General features: G+C 36.5%; 1 protein-coding gene across 4 annotated transcripts in view; it reads left to right on the top strand.

The window, feature by feature from the left end:
* Nrg4 (neuregulin 4) overlaps positions 1-16818 on the top strand; it is a 92092-nt gene continuing 75274 nt past the window's right edge. Inside the window, exons 1-4 of one of the 4 annotated variants that reach the window (XM_010625947.3) lie at positions 1-22; positions 512-636; positions 5564-5657; positions 8136-8237. The gene's annotated coding sequence lies outside the window, so the exon portion shown is untranslated. The other 3 variants (XM_010625939.3, XM_010625956.3, XM_010625976.3) reach the window with 3 other exon arrangements.

Raw genomic sequence — 16818 nt, forward strand, 5'->3', positions numbered from 1 at the left:
GGGCTCGCGGCGTGGATGAGGGGTGAGGGGTGAGGGGTGAGGGCGGGCTGGAAGGGGAGACGTGGGAACACTTGGGCGCAGTAGGCGGGAGAAGAGAGGAGGTGGCGGGGTGACCTGAGCGGGGGCTGCCCCGGCTTCAGACTCTTGTCCCTGCGTCCCCTTGGCTTTTGCGCCTCGTAAGTCCCCTCTGAGGTCGGAACCTGAGAGCCGCCCTGCCCTGGAGGAGACACCTGTTCTAACCTCGCCCAGGTGACTCGCAGGACCGCTGTAGGACACGGTTCCCCACTTCACCAGCCCCCTGACACCACACCCCGGACCCCGTGACACCCTCCTGACGCGGACAGTGCGTGACCGCGCGTCACGGGGTGGACCTGTCCTAGGGTTGTTACAGGGTCGGATCCCCTGTGGACGTGGGGTGGCAGGGTCGTGGGGTCGCACTTGGGCGCTCCGCACGCGGTCTCCCAGGGTGAAGTCCTCGCGCGTGAACGCGCAGCTCTACCCTGTGTCTCAGGTGCTGCTGGAGCGGTATTGAAGCAGCTTTTGGACTCCGAGTAACCTTTGCGATTTGTGCTGAAAATAGAGCCAATTCACGCTGAAAATAGAGCCATTTTCCTATGGGGTCCCGGCCTTTTCATGGTACGTAAAGCATTTGAAAAGCTTGAAAACCCTTAGTTTCTAAAACGCAAAGTTCTAGGGAGCTGGGGCACAGCTGATAGCCTTGATTTCCATCCTCCCACCTAAAGTGTTTTTATTGGTTTAGGCTGGGTGGGCTCCCAGTAATGCCCATTATGTTTCTTGGCCCTTCTTCCCACCGTGGCCATTCTAGTGAAATGATGGAATTAGGGTTGAAAACATCAAAACTCAGGTTATAGAATTGCCACAGGGGCTTGGGCCATATTTTTCTTAGACATATGAATATCCAGGTAAGGACTATTTAATTTTGGCCAATAAGTAAAGTTCCTTCTTTGAGCCTTGCCCCGCTACCTGTCAGCATTTCTTAAATCTAATCCCTCATGGTGGAATCCAGAGAGAAAAAATCTCTTGGAGAAGATGTTTGTAGAAGGTTGCCTGATTTGACAGGATATTTCTTCTACATCTCTAGAAGGAAGAATTATGGACTGGAAAGGGGAAAAGGGATAGGTTAAAAAAAAAACAATGCAGGATGCTTAGGATGGAAAGCAGTTTTCTGACAGATGGTGGCAACATTTTGACAAGATAGAAAGCCTTAGCATAGCTTGCCAAAATTATCTCATCCATTTCTCCCACTTGGTAGAACACTACTTAAGATTTGATTAAAATCATTGAAAAGCATTCAGTTACAATGCTAATTAAATATAAAAGTAGGACAAATATTTTGAAACTTTCAGAGAGAGATTGGAAGACCACTTTGGTTTAACTAGGCTGGAATCTGTATTTGAATGCAATTTTTTTTTTAATTGAAGTGCATGCAACTTCAAAGGAACTTTTCTACAGTGGCTCTATAAAGATCTTCTAGAAAGAGAAATTATGAAAATTAAAGTACATGCAGACATTTTTTACCCATATCTTTTAAGCGCTACTTCCTTCTCATTCTGTTCATGGAAAATGTAGATGCAACCATTTTATGTAGTAAAGTTAAAAAAAAACCAAACATGTTGAATTTGTTAGCTCCGTGTTTCCCCCTGGTGGTGTAGTACTTCTACAAAAAAACCCAAGCTAAAATCCTCCCTTTGATATAGTTAGTAATCTGTAGCATGTTGAAAATTTAAATCAGAGAGGTATAGACAAGATGTCAGTCTTCTTTCTCCAAATTTGGCCCACTCTTTTCAAATGCTCTAAATCTTAACAACCAGGGGAGGATTAGCCCTTGAGGCTGATCAATTTAGAGAAATATTGGAGATCTGCAGCAGGATTCCTGCATTATTCTAGAGTTGGCTTGGTCTTTAAGGGTCAGTGAAGAGTACATATTTAAAATAACATGGAGAAGCCTCATCTGAAACTTATTGAAATCTAATTTCCATGGGATCCACTTGTAAAGTTAATTTTTATGTGTGTGAATTTAGTTTTTAACTGCCCCAGGGTCATTCTTATTGATGGGAGAGGTTGGGGAATCTGAGAACTACAAGTAGCGTATGTGGCCTTCAATAGACTGCAGGCTTCTAATGAGGGAATTTGGGAGTGAAAGAGCTATATAGCAATGGTATTTAAGAGCTATAAAAAGGATGGAAGAAAATAAGCTTTGGGTGTCCCTTTCCTGCCAGATACACCTTTTTCTACACCTATACCCACATGCCGTTTGAGGTATGTCAGATTTTCTTTTAGTTAAAAAGACTGTCTTTAAAGAGTACAAGGATCACATAAGCAGAAAATTTGTATATGTACACAGCTGCAAGATTATCAGAAGGCAGATTGGATATTATGTTCATCCTAGCAATGCCTGAAAAAGTTTAAATTACTATTCTGAGGTAGCTGCTTGAAAAAAAATAGAACATAAGCATTTGATGCCACATAATTTATGAAAATCTGAATAATTCCATAAGTTCTCAGTTGTTAATGTTTGTATAAATGTTAATACTTTGAAAGCCTTTCCACATGTTGATTTATGGTATAGCTTCAATTATTTGTAATATGCAGAGAGAAGACCTGAGTTAGTGTAACACTTGAAAAGTGAAATATATGTAACTTTATGTGATATTTATTTTGAAATTCAAATACAATAACTGCTAACAGTGGGTTTTGTATTCTTTAAATCTTGTTGAGGTAGCTTTAAGGAATAAATATGACTGACTTGTAATTCTCAGTATTTATGTGCATACAGTCTGTGGCTACAACAGAAAGCAAAATATGTGCTCAGTATACCTTCAGTAAACATCACTTATCTGTGATGATGGTGATAAAATACTCCTCCCTGAAAAATCGCTTGAGTCTAAATTCTGTAATTTGTTAAATTTTATTAACATATGTAAGCTTCAAATTAGCCCATTTTGCACACGTGAGGCCCTGGATTCGGTTCCCAGCAGCCCCCAACCCCTCAAAATTAGCACATTTTAATTGCCGATTTATCCTTTAATAAACAATATTCTACACGGAAAAATAATTTGAATAACTCCCTCCAATTCAATTGGCCTTCAGTAAACACGGGCTCAGTTCATGTTTCCAAGTAAATTCATAAAATTTCAGTGTAATGTGGGACTTCAGGCACAGTTCATGTCTACAACTGTTTTGGTCCATATCCCAAATTTACAGCAGATTCTAATAAACAGTGTTGGTATGTTGATTGTAAGGATGAAGAAGTAGAACTTGGTGACTTCAACCTTGTCAATGTATGTGGCCCCTTGAACTTTTTATTTGTGCGTATGAACAATTATCTCACAGACTACAAGCAAACTAGAAAAATTAAAAACAGTATGATCAAATTTGAAAGTAGATAAACTGATGATTTGTAGTTATTTTTGTTTGGTACTGGGGATCGAACTCAAGACCTTGTGCTTGCAAGGCAGGCAGCAGCACCACTGAGCTAAGTACCCAGCTCACTTTGTAGTTATAAAAGTACACTATTCTTAAACTCACTAGGTTTGTTATTTTTATGACAATGGGAAGATCATAAACTTCAGGTAAACTAATTGCTGAATTCCACCAATTGGCTTGATATAATTTATGATAATTATATATGATACTTCTACATAATTAAGGTGTTCTGGGCCATGTCTTGATCTTCTTAGTATCATATAAAATGGCACTATGGAGAAACTGAACTTTTTTTTCCCCCTTAAATTCTTTCATTGGTACATTTTAGGTATACAATATATTTACATTTATCATTGGAAACTTGTACCTTTACATTATGTATCATGGTTCCCATTTTTTCCCCATTCCCCTGTCCTCCCTTCAACTCCTCTACCCCTCCCTATGTATAGACTTTGTTTCCAGTTTTTCCTTTTCTTATACTTTTTTCTTTCCCTTCTTTCCTCTCTCCTACCCCTCCCACTTTCCTACCCTTTTGCAACTTTTCTTCCTATTTCACATTATCAGTTATTCATTAGGTCCTGGGATTTAGCTTGGTGGCATCACACCTGCCTTGAAAGTACAAGGTCCAGAGTTCAATCCCCGGTACCAAAAAACAAAACAAAGAAAATTCGCATTTCACTTCTTATTTACACTTTCAGTTTCTCACACCAGAGAAACTATTCGGTATTTACTTAAGAATATGCCCTCAATGTGCAAAAATGAACTTTTTAAAGTGGAAGATAAATTATTACATACCATATTTCCCTCTTCTTTCCCATGAAAGATACCACCTTATATAAATGGCAGTCCCTGTTAATCATCTATGTATGGTAATGCCCATAATTTTTTTCCTCAGGGGAAACATAACAGTAGCTGTCATAATTTAAAACTATACAGACATTCCTTTAAAGACTGGATTTGATTCCTGTGACTAAGTAGTTAAATGAATTGGTTGCTAAATGAGGAATTGTATATAGTATGTATATTACAATATTCAGAACAAAGAAATTATCAAAGGAAACTCCAACTCGGTGACTTTCTTTTTATTTATATAACTCACATGCAGAACAGTAATATATAACAACATAAAACTATAGTACTGTACAGTACAGTATGGTCAACAGAAATTACAGTACTGTATAAGTAAGGTATATTGTACAAAAAGACAGGCTGTATTAAAAAGATAATAAAACTACAAAAAAAAGAGACAGTTATAACTCTGAACAGTGAGCCTTGGTCATAAGTCCAAACAGTCGTTAAACAGGTAGATTGTTAAATGAGGAATATGTATAATTCTGTGCTCTTCCCCAAAAGTCTTTATAGTAATACCTTGGTTCACTATGCTTCTGTTTGAAAACAATTCAGTTCACAAACAAAAAGTGTTTGACAAAATTTTGCATTTTTTCACAAACTCCAGTAAAACAAATTAAGTTCATATATTGAGGTACTACTGTACTTGTATGTTTTGAAAGAGCTCTTGTTCATCCAGTAATCTTCCAAATACAGATATTCTTCCTTTAACAACCTAACAATTCAATCTTTTTTTGTACAATTCTGTACATCCTCTTGATAGAACCTCAGTATCTTTTTTGTACAGTATACCTTGTTTACACAGTACTGTAATTTTTCCTAGTTGTACTGTATAGTACTGTAGTTTTATATTCTGTTGTACATTACAGTGCTGCATGTAAGAGGCAAATACAAGCAAAATAACCATGTTGGAGTTTCCTTGGACTGTTTCTTCTGAATATTGTAATGTACATATTCGTTTAATGTCATTTTGGTTGCAAGAACAGAAGTGTTCTAAAATGAGAAATGTCTGTAGAATTCAATTTTCCTTTTAATCCAACTTCTAGCCTTGTGTTTGGAAATTATAGTAAAGTTTTCCTCGGACTTTAGAAAAAGGCTAAGGAAAGAGGAGAAATTAAATATCAACAAAGTGAAAATTCTGCTTCTTACTATGAAGTCTTTTGAGGTATTACTAAGTAAAAAGGTTTATATGATATTTGTGTATATTCTACTGTCTTTGTGTATTGAAATTATTAAATAGTTTTCATTTCCTTTATGGTGACTACAGTTCTTACTATAGCAGAAGTAGTAGATGTGAACTCTACAGAGACAATTTTCTCTACTCTGTAATCTATAAGAATTTTCATCCAAGGACAAAGCTGGTAAGTAATCATTTCTTTATAATACTGTGGGGACTATATGTGTTGCCATATTTTGTTAATCCTAGTTCTACATCACTAGTTTGAGTGAACTAAGCTACAATAAAGGTCTAAAATGTGGAAAATCCTATAGTCTTTAATTTTACAGGTCTAATTTCTAATATTTGAGAAGCTTATATATATAGAACAATATTCAATTATATGTTAACTATAAAAAGTATATTAGAAACAAGAGTACCGTAAGATGGTTAAATTTAAATCTGGTTTTGTGATTTTAAAATAATAAGAATCAAAATAAATATAAATAAAATTTTTTAAAGTTTTGGAGAATAGCAATCTGGAGAAAAGCTTAAGTTGTTGTGCTGAGGTAATCAAGGGCTCAGGGTGACTGTACTGCATTTAAAGTAGGTGAAATGCTGTCGTACTGGGGATAGTGCTGCTCATTTCCAAGACATACAGGGCAAAAGCATTCAGAGAGACTGAAGTTAGAAGAAGTTGATAACTTTGAAATTAACTGCTTTAAGATTGGACTTTCTTACCATCTCATTATAGATCTAAGTAGTGATCATTTGCCAAGAATAGCTTGTATACCCACTTAACCTTCTAACCTCATGATACTGTGGTTAATTTTGGAAAGCAAATGGTGCTTTATGTCTAGGGCAGTAGATGACATGCATTTCTAATGATCGAAAATATACATTTATAGAACTTGAAGAATATTATGGAAAACTAATGAGCACAGAAATGGTCATGTATTTTACTCAGTTTTTGGCCATGTGACTATCATTTATATGTTTAATCTTTCTGGTTCATGTAATAATCTCCAAGGATGTACACATTAACACTGACAGAAATGGAACTGTGGACTTTATTTTTATTTATTTTTTGGTGCTGGAGATTGAACTCAGGACCTTGGACTGATTTGCAAGGCAGGTGGTAGCACCACTGAGCTAAATTCCCAGCCCAACTGTGGACTCTTAATGAATCACCTCTACTAAAATGAGTGGGAGGAAAACTGTAAAGAATTCAGTGTTCAAATAGAATCGTTGAAGCTGGTTCTCTGAAATGTAGGATAGGGTACAGATTTCACACAGTAAAAAGTGGTCCAAGAGTGTGGTAATCTGAAAGTGGAATTCAGGAGCAAGGACAGTGTTATTCCTCACATCTTTTCTCTTAAGTCAGAAAAAGAGGAGAAAAATAAGGACAAATGGCAATAAGATCTAAGGGTTCTAACTGGATTTTCATTAAAGTGTCAAGAAATGAGAAATAACGCAGGCATGGGGAGACATGCCTGTAATCCTAGCATTTAGGAGACTGAGACAGGAGAATCATCATGAGTCTGAGGTCAGTCTGGGCTACATAGTGAGTTCAAGGCCGGCTTGAACTACATAGCCAGACTCTGTCTCAAAAAAAACAAAACAAAAAACTCCCAATGGTACCTTGGTTTACAAACTTGATTTGTTTTATGATTTTGGGAAACATGGCTGTGTTCATGTTTGTATTTGTATGGGGAAGTTGACTGGTTGTATTTGTCACCCAATGTGCAGTATGCAAACAAATAGAAGCAAAATTTTGCCAAACACTTTTGTTTGCAAACACAGTTGTTTGCAAACAGAAGCATTTGTGAACTGAGGTATTACTGTAAATTAAGATAAGAGTATATTGTCAAATGGACTTTCTAGTAGATATGATTGAAGGTTGGGGCACAGTGAGAAAAATGATTGGGGAAGAAGTTGAATTGAGTGTGGAATGAGTGAAGGTAAAATGTAATAGAGGCTTGTGCTTATGAGTGAGCAAATAAAACACATGAAAGAAGCATTTGTGTAGGAGAGAAAATAGATGTATATTACAGGAAATTCAAAATCCTTAAGGCATTTCTTGGAAAAGTCACTAGGCTGACTGGCCCCCTTATTTCAAGAGAAGCTTTCCTAAGACAGTGTTCAGAGATGTATTTTGAGTATTGATTATAGATTGGGTATTGAATTTGTAGGCTTCAGTGACATAGGACCAGGGTATGAGGAGGTCATGGTGTGGGGAGTACTGTGATGGTTTCCTCCTTCACATGTTTACAGAGCTGTAGCATTTTGTAGGAAATATTCATGATGAAGACTGATCCTCGTGGGTAAGTTTGTTATTGTCATATAGTAGTAGTTTGAAAGATTTTATAAATCATTTCCCAGCCACCACTGATGGTGCAATTCTTTATGAATTAGTAATTCTAGAGTTTGTATTACTTAACATTTTCACTTAAAGTTAATCTTTATTATCAAATTAGTTTTATATTATATCAAATGCAGCCATATACACATTTGATTTTCCAGTCAGGAGTAATGGTGATCATCACCACTTACTGAATCCTTATATTCCAGGTGTTTTGAATGTATAGCTTCATTTTATTCTTCTGTATCCCTTTTAAATAAGCATAGATTGAGTATCCCTTATCTGGAATGCTTGAAGTGTCTGATTTTGGAATTTTTTCAGATTTTGGAAAACTTGTATAGACTTTATTGCATAGACTTTATTGGTCAAGCATCCCTAAACTGAAAATTCAAAATCTGCTGCTCCAGGATTCAACATCTAGATGTGAGTACTGACAAAATATCAAAAAAATAATCAGCTTTGGGGACATTTCAAACTTGCAGGTTGGGGATGCCCCACATACAGTATTATTCTGTCCCTCCTCTCTCTGTCCTCATGTGTAGATGAGGAAACAGTGACTTTTGTCCAGAATCATGCACCTCTTATAGGGTGGAACATTCTACTATGGAACTTGGATTTGCACACTAGCTTTCTGGCTCCAGAGCCCATGCTCTGTGTGCCTATACATACATAGTATGAGTTGAGAGTCACTCAGAAAACATCATACTTTCAATGGGTGGTATAGGTATCACAGTTTACACAATAGAAAATGGTTTTGAGAGTTGCTACATGGAATGAAAACTAGTTTATTTTTTCTATAAACATTTTAAAGATAGGAATTCATGCCAGTACACTCACTATCAGTATTGCGAAGGACTATTGCCTAAAGCCAACCAGCTGCTGTTATTCAAATGACCACAACTAGTGGTATAACCCTAGTAAAATTTTGAAGAGCTGACTCTCAGTCTTGTGGTCTTTGAATCTGGCCTGGTCAGAAGTGTCCCAGAGAGGATTAAATTAGCCCTGCAACCTGATACACCTAGTATGTAATGCCAAAGTGCAAATTTATTAATTTACAGTGTACCAGAATGATCAGTGTAGTTACTTCTAGTTGGTGAACCTAGTTGGGGAACTAAATTATAGTCAGGATATTTCTCTATAAATAACAGGCACTTTGAATATGTTTTGTTTTCCACAGTATTTATCTGTTTGAGAAATTCCTCAAGGATTTCACCAGTAGTAGCTGCTATTGGCATGTACTGCAGTCTTTATAAATAGCCTCTACCCCTGGGCCCCACCACTAGGGGCTCTGATACCATAGAAACAGTTGTTAATAAACATGGGTATTTTAGAAAATATGTGGGTTCAGAATCAAAGGAAGGGAGGAATGTGTGAAAAGCAGAAATGTTAAAGGGGTTGTATTTATTTCAAGGATAGATTCTAAGTAGTATTCATTTGCTTGAGTGAGGGAATCTCTTTATCTAAAATATAGTTCTATAATTGTCTGCAGGGTTCCCCCTACCCATCTCTGGTGTAATGTCTGAAATTTCACCAACTAGAGATTGGTTTCTTAAAACTCTAAATATCTATTTATGCCAGAAATTCATCATGGCTTCCCAAATACCCATATTCCATTGCTTACCTTCATTTTTGTAGGGTATCAGAGTACCCAGCAAAAATAACCTTTAATTGAACCAGTCATGACAATCCATTTCCCTTCCCAGTAATTGTGAAGGGAAGTCTGCTGAGTTCAGGGAAATCTTTTGCTTTTCTGATAAAAAAGGACATAAGTGGCTATTACTCTCCTCTTTCCTCTTGCCTTAAATGCAAATCTGAAGCCTGAAGCTTTAGCAGCTATCTTTCAACCCTGAGATACCAAATATGAGGTTGAAAATGTGATTTTAACAAGCTGAGGGCCTTGGGAGAGAATGATCAAAAGAGTCTGTAAAAAAGATAGGGAGAAGAAAGTTATAGCTCTTGTATAACATGTGGTTAACCTACGCTTTCTATTCCATGGAAAGCTAATCTGTATCACTATTCCATGGAAATTTGAGCCTGTAGTGTTAATAGAAATAGAAAAATCTTTGGAATATTGTCATGTGTTGTTTACCTTTTTTGACTTTCCAGAAGGATCTTACAGGAGCAGGTGAGCTTAATGCTTTTTCAGCATGAAAACAAAGGGAGAAAAGACAGTTTTGTTTTACCAAGTTTGCCTTTTGTTCCCACTCCAGATTGACAAAGAGCTCCATAATTTGGAGTTTTGCAGAGGTTAGCAGTAGTACCTCCCCACATAAGGCTATTTTTAGAATTGCCTAAGTCTATTTTAAGAGTTCAGAGGTCAGTGGCTAAGGGATGAGATTCTCCAGGCCCAGTGATTATTTGAAAATTTTTTTGGTTTATGCTTTTTTTTAATACAAGAAATTGATTTGAAGCAAATAGGACAGAATTTTGATAATGTTTTTGATGGAACTATGTTACACTGGTGGCACTGACTTTGATTTTTTAAAAATAGTGCTGAGAATGGAACTAGGGGCCTCATGCCTTGTAGCAAGCACTCTACCACTGAGCTACACCCTGGCCCAGGTGCACATGTTTTTAACCTGCAAACAATTATTTTTTCCTCCCTTCAATTCTAATCCCCAAATCCCTAAGACATATCAGTATGAAATAGGCTATAAAAGCTGTGGGACCCCTGAGAAGGGTATTATTTTAAAGTCTATGTGGCCTCCTAAGATTCCCTGAGACTTAAACTAGGAAGGTCTGTATATCTAACCAAGAATTTTATTTCCTGCCAAGGAATCTGTGATTTTAGAAGGTAAAATATGATATGGGTTTTGGACTGTTGATCACTCTCTGCTTCCCATTATCCCTTTTTTAAGTGAGAATTTTAATTGAAGTTACTCTGTTCTTTCTTTTTCATTATTTATATGGGAGGGGAGTCTAGCAAAATATTATCTTTTAGCTGTACAGATGAGTGACAGGTTGTCAGATTTGGACCTGACAGAGCAGATAGAAAAATCACCCAAAGCTAGATGCAGTTATTGGATAATATGGTAGGTTGTCTTTGTTAAATAGAGAATGTGTATTCTGTTTAATGCATGGTTTGGGAAGGATACATGTGCATATTGGGTTGAAGACTGTAGCAGACACTGTTGGTTGGCTGATATATTGTCGATTCCTTACCTCTACCACAAAAATTAGAAAAGGTAAATATTTAATTTTCAAACATTTCTTACCATAGTGGGTATATAATATGATTATAAATCATAAATCCGCTGAGCACCTCATGGAAAGCTTTTATCTAATATAAGGGTTAGTCATGGTTGGAGTGACCCTTTTTTCTGCTTTACTCTTAAATGTGGTGCTTGAAATTGTAGGGACCACCTTAGAGTTATTAGGCAATAAGCATGAGTACAAAAAGTTAATATGCTTAGGATAGCAGAGAAAAAGGAAATATTGTTGGCATCATTGATTAGTAAACCAACCTTAACAATTGCTCAGTTCAAGATTTCTTACCCTATGAGAGAAATTAATTCGTATATGTTTATGCTATTGTGAACTAGAGTTGTTACAACTCAATTCTAAACTGATTATATTAGATATTACATATATTATGAAGATCTGTCTATGCTACAACATCAGGGACAGGTTTTATTTGTTTTTTAAGTGTGATGCCTTATTAGTAAATAATGGTTACATGAAGCCAGGGAAAGATTTTAAGAATTTTTTTATGATATGCTAATTCACATGTAAAATTGCATTGAAATGTTACTATTGACAAGTGTATTAGTCTGTTTTCATTATTATTATTATGAAATACCAGAGGTAGCCTAACTTTAAAAAGAAAACGGGTTAAGTGACAGTTCTAGAGGTCTATGATTAGGCAAGTCCACTATTTAGCCTCTAGTGAGGACCTAATGCTGGGTGACATCCTTAGGGCTGGGCATGTGTGGGAAGAGATAATGTCCCCAAACAGGAAGCCAGGGTTGATTCCTCTTGTAACAAACTCTTTGGAGAGTTCATAGATGCCACAGGAGCTCCATAATCACCTCCAAGGGAAGCTCCCCCATGACCACAGACCTCCCACTAGGTCTCAGCTCTTAAAGGTTCCTTCCAGTACCCCAACATTGTCACCTTGGGGCCAGCTTCTCACACAGGAAGTCTGAGGAACAAATCATATCCAGATCTTACCAACAGACATTTCTACATGCGGCTCTTTAAGTTTTTACTTCAGGAATAGAATATTGGCATAATTGAGCCTTGCACTTCTGATGCAGTTAGGAAACACATTCTGAAAATTGGCTTTCCATGCTGTGTGTATACAGTAAGAAATGCTAAAAGTGTTTACAGCCTAATAAAAGTCTTCAGAAAATTTATTTTTAGTCCAGTAGAATATTTTATTCTAAATGCTTTATATTAGAATATGCACTTTTCCCCTCCAGTTTTCATCATTTTAGAAAACATTTTTATTCTAATTGTTGATTACATGAAATTCAAGAATTTTGCTTTTCCTATTTTTGCTTGTCTAAAAATTATTGGTAATAGCCATGTGTGCCAGCTTTTTATATCATGAAAAGCTACTTGAACACTAACCAGAGGAAATATAGGGCTAGTGAAATACACATACTTCTGTGGATATCATTATAAAAATTATATTTGGCCTGCAAGGAAAGGTAGTTTTAAAATTTTTATGTTAGGTATTCACATATGGGCAAGATATCCAAATATTTTTCCTAGAAGAGTATTTTAGTCTGCTTTATTTGTTGACATTGAATTCTAAAATGGAAAACTTTTGAAAATAATCAGAAAGGGCGTGGCTCTGCGTGTTCTGTTATTATGGACCAAAATATGTAAGAAGTGACTGGGGGAGCATTCAGATGAATTGGTCTCAACTGTTATTTTCTTGCTGCCTTCACACCCCCGTAGTTTGCTTTCCTTTCATGTTGCACTCTGAACAGAGCTGACAAATCAGTAATATTGTGAGACTAATAAAGTTAATATCTGACTGGAAGATTTTAAAATGTATGATAAATGTATTTTAACCAAATCACTAAAAAATCTTTTGGTTTCTTTCTACTGAAATTTGAGCCCTCTGTTAAAGAAGTTTGAAAGTTAGTTTAAAGCTTGGATGTTTTCCTCTTAAAATTACTTCTCATTGTAAGATTACTCCTTGATTGTGGTTGAAATGGTGGCTCTGTGACTGTTATATGAGGGCAATTTTACAAAGGTTCTCGTGTCTTTTTATTGTTACCTTGTTTGTTGACTTTTCTTAAGTGTGCCTTTTTTCCCCCCACCGTGGGAGGCATTATTGCTGACTGGTTAACTCCCTCTCCAACTTTGTCTCATGCTATATTCTACTTACACTGCAGTGGTCTTCTTTGACTACAGGAGTACTAGCTGCTTGAGTATTACCTAGGTCCCCCACTCTTATGAGATTGCAAAGGGAAGCCAAAGCTGTAACAAGTGTTCACCAATAAACAACTTGGATAACATTAGTTGTCTCTTATAAATGTGTGCCTGTCTAGTTGAGGGACATTTTTGGCCAGAATATTATGACTGTCAAATACTTTTCATAAAATGCAAAGTACAATGGGATTTTAGGGTGAAATTACTGATCTTGAAAAGATACAGAATAGATGGTGCAGGTAATGTTTGTGAGCTAAAATAACAAATGAAACCAGTGATAGGATCTGGCACAGTTCAACCATAGCAATTGAAAAAAAATGACAAAGATGATTATGACCCTTCTGTCTCTTAAAAAATGGAATATCAGGATTAAAGATGGACCTTGGGAGCACTGTCAGCAATTTCAAACTTTTTTTTTTTGCAAGTAATGCCTTATGACTGTGTTATGGAACCCAGGCATATGAAGTCTGTTAATATATCACACAATTTTTTTTTTTTTTACCAGGAATCTAACTTGGGACCTTGCACTTGCAAGGCAGGGGGCGGAATGACTGAGCTAAATCCCTGGCCCTAATAACACAATTTTGTAAGAAAAATTATTCCCCAACCCCTCTTGATTTGTTAATTTCTAATAATTAGCTCATAGTTGCAGTTATAACCAAACATTTCTTAAATATAAGATTAAATAAACATTAAAATTATCTTCCTTATTAGTAAATCAAATTTTGGTCTATTTTAAGTAGACTAACTTTACTTTTGTTGTTTTTGTTGTTTTTGTTTGTTTCATTTTCTTTTTTTGAAGTAGGGTTTTACTGTGCAGTTCAGGCTAGCCTTGAACTCACTGTGTAGCCCAGGCTGGTCTCATACTCATGGGCTGTCCTCCTGCTTCAGCCTCTCAAGTGCTGGGATTACAGGTGTGCACTGCCGCACCCAGCTGAAAACCACATCTTTAGGATGACCTAAGCTCTTACTAAAGTACCTGTTTGAGAAAATTCAAGGCTGCCAAAAGAATTTATTATTGGTCACAGCCAACACGTGAAGGTCCATGTCTGCCTGCCTTTGTGAAGGGGTAAGGTCCTAACTTCAGTAAGCACCAGTTATGAACCCAGATGGGTTTCAGGTAGACCAACCTCCTTCCTGCTTTTGTAATTTTTCACTTTCCTGACTTTACTGAGCTCCTGCTTACCCTTTTTTTTTTCCTTCATTTTCCCTTTGAGATGCTTAGTCACTTCAGTATAAATTAAAGTTGAGTTCAGTTTATGCTGGATTCTTCCTATTGCAATATTAGGTATTAAAAAATCTATCTTTGCCACTTAAACTAGTGTCTGACTTTTCATTAAGGCAGAGGATGACTTGGATTAAGGTAGTATATTAAGTGGCAGTACAGTACACATGGATAGCAGCCATGGCCTGTAGCACCAAATTACCTGAGTAGCATATTTTGCTATCTACAAGATTGGGCAAATTTGTTAAACTGCGTATGTTTTACTTTCCTCATTTATAAAACAAATATTATTCACACACTGTGGTTTTAAACAAATTAATCTTTATATAAAGTGCCTAGAACAGTAGCAGTTACCTAGTAAGCATTCAGAAAGTTAGAGCTTTCCTTATGTTGTTACCCTAGGAAGATGGATGTCCAGAGTGGACATACAGTGCAAAGTCATAGTTTATTTCCTGAGGCTTTGGTGTTAGGTCTCAGTATATGACTTCAGTCCACACAAAGGATTTCTTTTTCCTAGACTTGATCATTTTCCACAGTTAAGTTTTCTCTCACCTTGAACGTTATAAATGACTGTCTTCTATTTTCCTTCAAATCCTGTGTTCCACCATCGCCAAAAGAAAGGAAGCCAAAAATGCCCAGCTCTTCTTTCTCATACACTGGTGGTAGGTTTATCCTTCTGGCTTCCTGCTACTCAGGTTTGCTTCATAGACAGGCTGTTTTTTCCATTGCCTTTTTAAAAAATAAAATTTGAGCACATTTAAAGACCTAATTGGCTTTTGCTAGTGATTCGTGAATTGAACATCTCATCTAAAGATTTAGAAAAGGGGGCTGGCAATGTAGCTCAGCAACATCGTACCTGCCTGACAAGTGCAAGATCCTGAGTTCCATCCCTGCCCACCTCCCACCCAAAAAAGATTTAGAAAAGGCACTCCATTAATCATGGTAGAACAGTCAGTTTTCATGAGGTGATTTGAGTAGGAACAAGGAAATAGTATAATATAATAAGTAGTTGTCTAACTTCAGATTACTTTTTTTAGAAAGATTGAAAAGGGGAAATCTTCCTTATGTCAGCTAAAACTGGTCTGTGTAGAATTTGGCTGTCATTTTTCTCCTCATTTCTCAGAAGGATAAATAAAATCACCTTAGCTTCAGTTTGGAGTTGTGGAATCTTAGCACAAGTAATTCCATTTTGGTTTGGTCTGCTAGGCCTTGTATAGGAACCCAGTCCAAAGCAATGGCCTTCTACAAGTTTTGCTAACAGTCTGTTGATTGGTTAAGATAAATAGATTTCAACTCTTACCAGTTTTTGTCATCTTAAAAATCATACCTTAGTGTTAGGCTTAGAATTTAGAGCCTGTGAGGAACTACAGATATTTTAGTACATGTGCTGCTGACGTACAAGGGACTACAAATAGCAGTAGTTGTTAATCATTGCTGTTTTTGAAAAGTAACAAGGGCCAGGTATTTAGCTCAGCAGTGCTGCTGCCTGCCTCGCAAGCATAAGGTCCTGAGTTCAATCTGTGGTACCCCCCAAAAAAAAACAACTCTGATAATAGAGAAGTAACAAGTTTTGAAATTCTAAAGCAAAACCCAATCAACTATATTGAGCAATAATGTAAACAGAGCAGAAAATCCTAAATGCATTAAAACTTAAGTCTATGCTTCTTTCTAACTTTGGTTTTTAACAGTTCCATAAAACAATGAAAAATATAAGAAAAGTAAAGTATGGTAATGAATTTTGAAGGAGAAACTTTAGGACCTATTGACTCTTGTAGATATTTTGTAAGATGTCATTCTCTGTCTCAATGAATTTTTGAGACTTTGACGGAATTACTTATTAATATGTTTTATCTTAATGGAAATAGTATGTGACCCTTCTATTGCTCCCCATTCCATTTTTACTCTGATTATAATAATATAATTCAAAATTGGGGTCCTTGAATGATAAATGTTATCTAGGAACCTTAATAACTTAGATTATATAAAATATTTTTCCCTATTTAGTGACGAGGTGCTGTGTAAATGGGGTTCAAGAATAACTTCCACCACACCAAATTCTGCTCTGATAAAATTAATTTACATGTAAACTTTGAAATGTTTTCTGTATTTTTTGTATCACAAAAGTTTGTCTTTCTATAGAAGACTCCTCTTGAAAGTTGAGAACAGAAAAGTCCACAAAGTATGATGAGAAGCAGTTGAAAGAAAGCTCTCATCTTTAGGTTTCCTTTTGATAAAAGGAGGCAGATGATCTTCCTTTCACTAAGTTCCTTGTATCTACAGAGATGAGACAGAGTGAGGAGCCAGAATAGGTCCAAATTCTGGACTCTACAAATGTGTAATACAAGAAAAAATGTTTTCTTTACAGTCACAATACTTCTGACATTGAAAAGGCAG

The sequence above is a fragment of the Fukomys damarensis genome, unplaced genomic scaffold, assembly GCF_012274545.1.
Source record: "Fukomys damarensis isolate Sample0158 unplaced genomic scaffold, DMR_v1.0_HiC HiC_scaffold_25, whole genome shotgun sequence".
Taxonomy (NCBI): domain Eukaryota; kingdom Metazoa; phylum Chordata; class Mammalia; order Rodentia; family Bathyergidae; genus Fukomys; species Fukomys damarensis.